Source organism: Ictalurus punctatus, unplaced genomic scaffold, assembly GCF_001660625.3.
Source record: "Ictalurus punctatus breed USDA103 unplaced genomic scaffold, Coco_2.0 Super-Scaffold_100056, whole genome shotgun sequence".
Classification (NCBI taxonomy): Eukaryota; Metazoa; Chordata; class Actinopteri; order Siluriformes; family Ictaluridae; genus Ictalurus; species Ictalurus punctatus.
This window is the reverse complement of record NW_026521088.1, coordinates 3,104,015-3,113,601: the sequence shown is the minus strand read 5'-3', so window position 1 is coordinate 3,113,601 and position 9,587 is coordinate 3,104,015. Positions and strand designations below refer to the sequence as shown.

The 9,587-nt window shown below is 43.3% G+C and overlaps 2 non-coding genes across 2 annotated transcripts; both read left to right on the top strand.

Moving 5' to 3' along the window:
• Nucleotides 1–8,251: 8,251 nt before the first annotated feature.
• Nucleotides 8,252–8,333, top strand: trnal-uag (transfer RNA leucine (anticodon UAG)). Its single transcript has one exon. It is a non-coding gene; the product is annotated as a tRNA-Leu (tRNA).
• A 508-nt stretch (nucleotides 8,334–8,841) lies between these two features.
• On the top strand, nucleotides 8,842–8,923 carry trnas-gcu (transfer RNA serine (anticodon GCU)). Its single transcript has one exon. It is a non-coding gene; the product is annotated as a tRNA-Ser (tRNA).
• The last annotated feature ends 664 nt before the right edge of the window (nucleotides 8,924–9,587 follow it).

The window sequence follows — 9,587 nt, the reverse complement described above, 5'->3', positions numbered from 1 at the left end:
GAGCAAACATGCCTTCAACAATAATCCAATGAAATGTTTCTATATTTTTTAAACATAATATAAAAATCAGTAAACAGTAAACAGTAAATATTTGTTGTGATGACCCTTTGCTTAAAAAATAGTAGTCTCCCATACTATTAGTGCAGTTTTATAAGGAAATGAGATGTAGGTTTTATTGAGCATCTTGCAGAACCAGTCACGGTTCTTCTGGAGACTTTGACTGTCGCACTTGTTTCTTATTTTTGCAGCAAAACCCAGCAGTCTTCATTATGTTGTGTTTTTTTTGTCTGAAAAGTGTCTCTTACATAATATGCTGCTTTCTTTACTGACATACAAACATTTTTCTGTAACATTTAATTTTGTGCTGGGAAACTAATGTTTAGGAATCTGAAATGTTTTTTGTACTGACTGGATAATGTAGAAGACATATGAAATAAAAATGTATAACTATAGGTTTGTACTGAAAAACATGTCATGGTCTGGGGCTGCATGAGTGCTGCCGGCACTGGGGAGCTACAGTTCATTGAGGGAACCATGAATGCCAACATGTACTGTGACATACTGAAGCAGAGCATGCTCCCAGCATGTATTCCAGCATGATAACGACCCCAAACACACCTCCAAGACGACCACTGCCTTGCTAAAGAAGCTGAGGGTGAATGTGATGGACTGGCCAAGCATGTCTCCAGACCTAACCCCTATTGAGCATCTGTGGGGCATCCTCAAACGGAAGGTGGAGGAGCACAAGGTCTCTAACGTCCACCAGCTCCGTGATGTTGTCATGGAGGAGTGGAAGAGGACTCCAGTGGCAACCTGTGAAGCTCTGGTGAACTCCATGCCCAAGAGGGTTAAGGCAGTGCTGGAAAATAATGGTGGCCACACAAAATATTGACACTTTGGACCCAATTTGGACATTTTCACTTAGGGGTGTACTCACTTTTGTTGCCAGTGGTTTAGACATTAATGGCTGTGTGTTGAGTTATTTTGAGGGGACAGCAAATTTACACTGTTACACAAGCTGTACACTCACTACTTTACATTGTAGCAAAGTGTCATTTCTTCAGTGTCGTCACATGAAAAGATATCATCAAATATTTACAAAAATGTGAGGGGTGTACTCACTTTTGTGAGATACTGTGTGTGTGTGTGTGTGTATGTATATATATATATATATATATATATATATATATATATATATATATATATATATATATATATATATGTATGTATGTATATATATATATATATATATATAAATTTTAATCAGATATATGAAACAGTTTGGTTTTGTGTTTACTAACTTGGTAGAAAAGTCAGCTATTTCTATATTAAAGTTTACTAAAAGTTTAACTAAAGTTTGCTACAGTGAATAGTATAATCGTATAGAATTTAACTAAAGCAAATAAAATTTCCTAATTGTTCTTGTTTCTAAGATATTTTTGAGAACGAAAAGTATTGTTAAAGTTGTTATAAGCTGAGAGAGAGAGAGAGAGAGAGAGAGAGAGAGAGAGAGAGAGAGAGAGAGAGAGAGAGCTGCTGTGAGGAAATGCAGCTGACTGAGCAATAAATAAATAATCATAAATCTGACCAGTGTGCAGTGCTGCTTAGGCAAAATATAAAGTAGTTTGGTTTAATTCTGGTCAGCGATGATTTGTTCTTCATAGCCGTCGATGTGTGATGAAGTTAGGAGTTGTGTGATTTAGGAGAAAGAGGGTGGGAAGAGTTTTTGGGGAGCCACAGATGGACATAAAAGGGATAAGAACCGTTAGAGATCAGAAAAAAACAGTAATAGACAGAAATGTGTTTTATTCTGTTTTTTGGCAAGGGGGAAAGTGAGCAGTGAGGTAAGTGTGTGATTATATGCCGTGACTAACAGTGAAGTCGTGACACTGTAGCACCCGTATCGAACACCTCTACATGCAGCTAGAACGGAGATACTGAGGATGTATGCACCGTTATAGGAAGATGACAGTAATTTACCATTAACTTGTGTAAATGCGTTTTGTGAAAAGGACAGTTTAGAGGGAGGATTTTCTGGTTTCTTTTACGAGACGTGCAGATGTGTCTCACTGTCTCTTCATCTCTTTTGATACAGGAACACGGAGGGAGGATACATCTTCTGATCCGCAGTTTGCTGCCGACGAGCTGTACTACAACACCGTGGAGAGTGACTACGAGGATGACGTCCACATGCCTGACCAGCATGAGGAGGAGCAAAATGGTGGTGATGAGCATGAGGTGCCTTTTAGAAGTCCTTCGAGAAGCCCGTCCCCTTTACCAGGCCTATCTGCTCTAAGAATCACACCCTTTCCTGTAATAAGCCCATCCCCTTTGAGAATCACACCCCCTTTTAGAAGCCCATCCCCTTTTTGAGATTCTCATCCCTTTTAAGAAGAACAACAACCCCCGTGAGGAGGCTATCTCCTATAAGAAGACCAACCCCCGTGAGGAGGCTATCTCCTATAAGACCAACCCCCGTGAGGAGGCTATCTCCTATAAGACCAACCCCCGTGAGGAGGCTATCTCCTATAGGACCAACCCCCGTGAGGAGGCTATCTCCTATAAGACCAACCCCCGTGAGGAGGCTATCTCCTATAAGACCAACCCCCGTAAGGAGGCTATCTCCTATAAGACCAACCCCCGTGAGGAGGCTATCTCCTATAGGACCAACCCCCATGAGGAGGCTATCTCCTATAAGACCAACTCCCGTGAGGAGGCTATCTCCTATAAGACCAACCCCCGTGAGGAGGCTATCTCCTATAAGACCAACCCCCGTGAGGAGGCTATCTCCTATAAGAAGACCAACCCCCGTGAGGAGGCTATCTCCTATAAGAAGACCAACCCCCGTGAGGAGGCTATCTCCTATAAGAAGACCGACCCCCGTGAGGAGACTATCTCCTATAAGAAGACCAACCCCCGTGAGGAGACTATCTCCTATAAGACCAACCCCCGTGAGGAGGCTATCTCCTATAAGACCAACCCCCGTGAGGAGGCTATCTCCTATAAGACCAACCCCCGTGAGGATCTCCTATAAGAAGACCATGCACTACGACGAGCCCACCCACTTCTGTTACTCCTGCATCTGTTCCTCACGTCAGTGTCAACGTAACTTTGTGGTTAGATGTAAGTGTTGATTAGACTTAGATCTGGGTTATAATCTGTATTAAGACCTGTTATGTCCCCTCCATTTTCACTGAGTAGAGCTGAAACCTTTACAATGCACATCTGTTACATTTGATTTTTTGTTGTTGATATAATAACAATTTACTTTTTTTTTGAAGTACCATTACTTTGTTCTTTTATACTGCATGAGCAAAAATAAAAATAACTTAATTAAATAAAATAATAATAAAAAAACATCTTTTGGAGAAATGGGGTGGGCTTTATGTAAACAAGTTAAACATCTAATATTGAGTCAGAAACATGTCAAAGAATCATATTAAATCATGAACATGTGAAACATATGATACTGAATTTGTTAGAAAAACTATTTTCCCTTGCTCCCAGCGGCGTGAAATTCACTGTATAGTGATTTAAGCCAGTGTAGCGCCCCCGTGTGTCTGCACACACAGGAGGAATGAAAACACGCTTTGTCAGGGCACTTTTGAGAAAAAGTGACTTTCTAGACTGCAAATCTCACATTTTCCCCTTTATCATACATTATCATCATATAATGGATTTTAATGTAAACAATCCTATTTCGTATCATTTTACATCAGAAACCTGCAAAGTATATTATGTACAAAATGTCATATTGGAGCAGGTCACCGTCACGTATCGTGACGGAGCAGAGATAGGACGGATGCAAGTGCAGGATGAACAGTTGTTTATTTGAAAGAGGGACAGGCAGACAAATTCAAAACGTGATCCAAAACGTAATCCATAAACATGCAAGAGATCAGGCGATTGGCAAACAAGCGTACACGGGGCAAGGCAGGAATCTAGGTCGTGGTCACGGAAAACAGGGTCGATAAACAAAACAAGAAACGAACTATGACGAGGGACTGGAAGCGGATAATCCAGCACGAACTAACTCTAAACATGGACCGTGACTATGACTATGATACAAGCTAAACTAACTCTAAACATTTAATCATCCGCGTTGTGTGCTGGGAGGCGCGCAGTATATATGCGGACATGATCAGCGTCTAAACCGCTAGCAGCTGAGAGCAATTCAGACCCACGTGAAATCCCAGCCAATGACAGAACAGGGAGGAGACAGAAACATAAACAAAACACACGTGTCCAGATGTCATTACAGTCAACAACGGAAAAGCAGGTGCTCGCACATTCACGCTTAGAGCACGCTGCTTCAAGGGGGAATCGTGACAGAACCGCCCTCCCGAGTGCCATGAGTCATCCCACTTCATTGGCGGCCCTGGCCCCCTGGGCTGAATGTCCCAAACAGAGCCAGGAAACTGCCCGGTGTTCTTGACGGCGTAGGGAGGCTGAGCGACGACCGCAGCTGAACAGGGAGGCTGAGCGACGACCGCAGCTGAACAGGGGTCTGAGGCTCTGAGGTTACCAGGTGAACCTTGGGCATGGGCGGAGCTTGGCTGTGCGTGTCAGCAGACTCGGGTGTCAGCAGAACTTGAAATTACATGAATTTCTCAAAATAAACAGAAAAAGCAAGCAGAAATCTGTTTTTGCCTAACAACATTACATTTCAATTGCCCAGGTGAAAATATACAACAAAACTGAAGGCATGCTGCTTAGGTATAGAAACTGTAACATACACAACACAACACCACATGAAATCTCTCTTACAAGAAATGCATAACACCATCTCTACTTGAGCAGATTATTTTTAAGTGAATGTACTCGTGCACTGCAGGCATCAGCTCCGATGTTCATGAACAGCCTCTGAATCACCTCAAAGGTGTATTTGAAGTTTGTGGGGTAGTTTATGTTACGTGCATAAAGCAATCCCATCAAGTTGACAAATGCATTTGGTACATCACCAAGATTGCGTAGAACGACAACTTCTTCCATTACAAGGGCTACATCACTGCAGTCACACGGAATAGGGTCCATCGCGTCATCCACAACTGTACTGATTCCAACAGTCACGCCCTTGATTAACTCTTCTTCAGAATCTGTGTGCTGTATTAAAAATAAAGACAAACTTTAAAATGTGCTTTCACACATACATCCTCACAAGCGCAGCGACTTAAGAACAGCATGAGTGAACCGATCTTAACTTTACTAGTCATCACACAAGATGAATTAATATCAGAAGGTGGAAAAAAATACAGTACAACGTCCTGAAATTCATCATCTCTCATGAAAATAAAACAAGGTAAACTCCATCAATACGTGGATATCAATACTCCATATCAATACGTGGACTTCCATTATCCGAATATCTTCCAACATCTTACTTTCCTCACAGACACTTACCTCACAGATCTGTAAGAACTGAGATGGATTCTCCCGCATGGACAGTGGCAGCCCCAGCAGTACTGCAACCCTCTTCCTGTGATTTGATGCCTCAAAAGTACAAATGTTTTATATTCAAATTATGCAGGACAAGAGAAATAGCAAGAAAGGAAATGACCACAGTATTTACAAAACAAGTACACTTGAAATAAACCTACTCACATTTTTATCCAGGCTCTCCAGTATGGCACTCCTTTCTGCGATGTCTGCATGGCGCCTCGAGCGGTACAAATACAGCAGCTTTGAGGCGTGTTTGTCAAGACCCTCATAAAAGGACTTGCTCAGGTCCATCGACACAAGTCTGGTGAATTCTGCGCTGATCTTCCGTCATTACAGAACAGTTCTATCAGTGCCTAAAGTAATTCTATGAGGAAAAGAAAAGTCATTCAAAAATGTAATAAACAGTGTACACAAGCAAGATCAGGACCAGAGTAATAGATTCTCACCAAATCTCTTGAGAAATTTCATGGCCAGCGGTTCATATACATATTGATATTGTAAGCAAAGCTAATCAGGGAGCATTACAGTGGAAGCAGGAGCATCAGAAAATGAGAGGTTATATATATATATATATATATATATAAATAAATTACGTTCAAAGACTTGCATACTTAACACAAGACAGTTCGGATCATTTTACTGACTCGGATCTTTGAATCTCGTTCAGCAAAATGAACGACTCTTTTTTGCATCATTTCGTTCATTTCAGCAGAATAAAGTTAAAATGTTACATGTTAAACTCCCCAACACCTCTAGTACTTACGCAAACATTGATCACATTTGGAATAAAAAATAAACTATAGGCTAATGCAACCGAGGCCGAATTATGAGAAACAGAAATGATTGATTAATTGCTTAGCATTAGCAGTCTGTTAGTTCACCTCCCGATCTGAGTCGTTCTTCTTTTGTCACGTCACATTTGATCAGTTCACGTCTCAAGTTAGTTAGACATAATATAGTACTATGAAATGTTTCTGACCCAAAATATTACGAAATATGATTGTTTACATTAAAATGCAAAAGTTGATGAAAAAGTATGATAAGGTGAAAAAAGTGACATTTTATGTCTAGAAAGTCAGTTTTCATCAAAAGTACAATAACAAAACTAGTTTGCATTCATCCTGTGTCCCCTTACACACTTGTGCTCTTTATCCGCTCAAAACGCTATACAGCGAACGAGAAGGCGCTAGGAGCAAAGGAAAGTGGTGTTTCAAACAAACTCATATAATCAGTTGCCCGATCTACTCCAATTTGATTCTTTTCACATATTTACACATAATATGGTACTATGAAACGTTTCTGACCCAAAATATTACGAAATATGATTGTTTACATTAAAATGCAAAAGTTGATGAAAAAGTATCTCTAAAGCGCCTGGACTCCACCAATCCACAGTCAGACAGATTGTGTACAAATGAAGGAAATTCACGAGCATGGTTACCCTCCCCAGGCGTGGTCAGCCAACAAAGATCACACCAAGAGCAAGACATGTAATTGTCCACGAGGTCACAACGGATCCCAGGGTAACTTCTAAGCCACTAAAGGCCTCTCTCGCGTAGGCAAATGTCAATGTTCCTGAGTCCACCATAATGAGTACACTGAACAACAGTGGTGTGCATGGCAGGATGGCAAGGAGAAAGCCCCTGCTTTCCATAAAGAACATTGCTTCCTGCATGCAGTTTGCTAAAGATCACATGGACAAGACCCAAGGCTACTCGAAAAAACGTTTTGTGGACAGGTGAGACCAAACTAGAACTGTTTGGTTTAAATGAGAAGGGTTATGTTTGGGGGAAGGAGAACACCGCATTCCAGCATAAGACCCGTATCCCATTTCTGAACAATGGTGGTGGTAGCGTTGCAGTTTGGGCCTGTTTCGCTGCATCTGGGCCAGGACGGCTTGCCATCATTGATGGAGCAATGCATTCTGAATAATACCAGCAAATTCTAAAAGAAAATGTCAGCACATCTGTCCGTAAACTGGATCTCAAGGGGAAACTGGGCCGCGCAGCAAGACAACAACCCTAAGCACACAAGTCGTTCTACCAAAGGATGGTTAAAGAAGAATAAAGTCAATGTTTTGGAATGGCCAAGTCAAGGTCCTGACCTTGATCCAGTAGAAATGCTGCGGAAGGACCTGAAGCAAGCAGCTCATGTGAGGAAACCCACCCACATCCTAGAGATGAAACTGGACTGTAATGAGGGATGGGCTAAAATTCCTCCAAGCTGACGTGCAGGACTGTTCAACAGTTACCGGAAACGTTTGTTTGCAGTGGTTGCTGCACACCGAGGTCACACCAGATACTGAAAGCAAAGGTTCGCATACTTTTGCCACTCACAGGTATGCAATACTGGATCATTTTCATCAATAAATAACTGACCATCTGTAATGTTTTTGTCTGGTTTCTGTAATTAGGTTCTCTTTATCTACTTTTGATACTTGTGTGAAGATCTTACGATGTTTTAGGTCCCGGTAATGAAGATGTATAGAAAGCTCTAAAGGGTTCACAAACTTTCAAGCACCACCGTAAGTGGGATGTAAGGTCATGGCAGAAGAGCTCTTCCGCAAACACAACTCCGATGTGACCGTGGAGCATGGCGTCTTAAGCCTAGACGAATCGCGTCCAAAAGACCAGGCCTTAGCTCTGTCTTCAGCTGGAAATGGTTAGATGTCTCCGCCAGAGCCGGTTAAGCGAAAGGCACTCGAGTCTCACAACAGCCCTTTTGTCGCGCCCATGCCAGATTTCTTGTTGTCCGGCGGAATCACCCGGTCACCTTCTTCCCACGGACGGGTTTACCACCACGCCGGCCTGCGGGTAGCGTGGCCGAGTGGTCCAAGGCGCTGGATTTAGGCTCCAGTCTCTTCGGGGGCGTGGGTTCAAATCCCACCGCTGCCACGGTCGTTAGCTCACGGTGGGTGATGTCTCGTCTCCAAAGGCTTTGCGCAGGTTTTTCTCCCACGCTTTCATGCTATACACCACGTAGCATGCTGCCTCACGAACGTCGCAACTCATGCCCCCCTTTTCCACAGTCGTTGTGTATATCCAGGTAAGGATAAAAGTTACATTTCCATCCATCCATCCATCTTCTATACCGCGTAATCCTACTCAGGGTCACGGGTAAAAGTTACATTTTCCAAAGAAATTTAACTCGCTGGGACGGGCAGTCCATAGGTAGTCGGGACCTAGCCGCCCAAGGATTGGATTGCATTGCGACGGCTCGACTATGGAGTTGTCCCGTTCTGTGAGACCTTTGGGCCGTCTCGCCGCATCGTCACCCTTCAGTTTATATGACGGCACAGCTCATACCCCAAGACTTGAATCAGATCTATTTGAGAAGCAGTCATCCAGCCGGCGAACATGAAACCCTCATTTGCATAGTTTTCGTTAAACGGGGCGGGCCTCGGACGAGGTGGCCGAGAGGTTAAGGCGATGGACTGCTAATCCGTTGTGCTCTGCACGCGTGGGTTCGAATCCCATCCTCGTCGCAAGCTTCTCACTTTGCCTCCTCTTTCCAGCAATGTCTGGCTTTGTTGCAGTCTGTCTCACACCTACAAGGCCTACAACCGGGAAGCTTTGTACAGGTCCCTGAGCTAGCACTAGAGAGGGTGGAGAAATGTGAAGAGCTAGCACTGTGGCTACGTGTTTCGCGACCGTGAGCTGTATTTCAATGCTTTTTGGCCACAGCTGCTGTAAGGCTCTTGCGTCTCTGGAGGTCCGTCAACGCAGAGCGCATTCCGCAGTCCAGACGACAGGGGCGAAGAACCTGCACCGAAACCTCTTTTTTGCTCCACACACCGGGATGTAATTTCATACGCGTGAGCTATGTCAGCAAGAGGTTAAGGTGATGAGCTGCCAGTCCGCTGTGCACAGCCCATGTGGGTTTGGACCCTATTTTTCTTGTAAAGACCTTGCTTAAGCGCATTCTGTAAAGGGAGCGTGCATGGTGCAGACACTGTTGGCGTCTGCATGAGCAGTTAGTCTGAAGGGGAAATTAGGGTCAGGTGTTTTCAATCAACGGGATGACAATCAGGTGTGAGTGAGCACCCTGTCTTATTTGAAGAAGTGCATGGACTCCACCAATTCACAGTCAGACTGATTGTGTAGAAATGAAGGAAAATCAATCAATAAATCAGTCAGTCAATCAGTCAG